Here is a 918-nt window from a genome sequence, read left to right on the forward strand (position 1 = left end):
GAGCGATAGAGTAGCAAACAAAATCGTTCGAGTTACTGAAAAGCATACATTCATACATGCATACATATGTACAAGGTAGCTAACCGGCAGAGTTGTTCGAGTGGTGCATAGATTGTGTTGCGATAATCGTTCTTGACTTTTGTGCTTTGAGTTTAAATATATATATCATAATATGTAAAGGTAAGATCTAAGGATCAAGGTGTAGGAAGTTAGTAAGCTTCGAGCAGTCCGTAGAAGGTAGAAAAGAAAACTTTCAAGAACAATAGTAGTTTATTGATGTAGAAAGTTGTAAATTTTTCCCTTATCAAAGTTCGATAAACTGAAAAATATCATTTTAAAGCTCACAGTTAGTAACTTGGGCTGTTGTGAATGCGAATAAAGAGCCAACTTTAGGGAATGGAGTAGATAAAATCCAGGTTACACATGTTTCTTAGCTAGCAGAACATCGGAAGTAGTAATTATCTAAACGAGGGCTATTCTGCTAGCTATACTCCAGGCCAAAGCTAACTTAAGAATAGCTAGCAGAATACCTCACGTTTGGAAAATTAGTACTTCCAAGGTTCTGCTAGTTAGGAAACATATGTAGCCTGGATTTTACCGACTCAATTCCCTAAAGCTGGATGTATATTTATATATCTTTTAGCTTTTGTTTTTTATTTTTTACTTGTTTCAGTCATTAGACTGCGGCCATGCTAGGGCACCACATTGAAGAATTTTAAATTGAATGAATCGACCCCAGTACCTTTTTCTAAAGCCTGGTACTTATTCTATTGATTTCTTATGCCGAACCACTAATTTACGACGAAACAAACACACCAACATCGGTTGTCTAGAGGTGGTAGGGAGATAAACATCGACACAAACACCACACACAAACACACACACACACACACACACACACACACACACACACACACA

The sequence above is a fragment of the Octopus bimaculoides genome, chromosome 3 (genome assembly GCF_001194135.2).
Source record: "Octopus bimaculoides isolate UCB-OBI-ISO-001 chromosome 3, ASM119413v2, whole genome shotgun sequence".
NCBI classification, from domain to species: domain Eukaryota; kingdom Metazoa; phylum Mollusca; class Cephalopoda; order Octopoda; family Octopodidae; genus Octopus; species Octopus bimaculoides.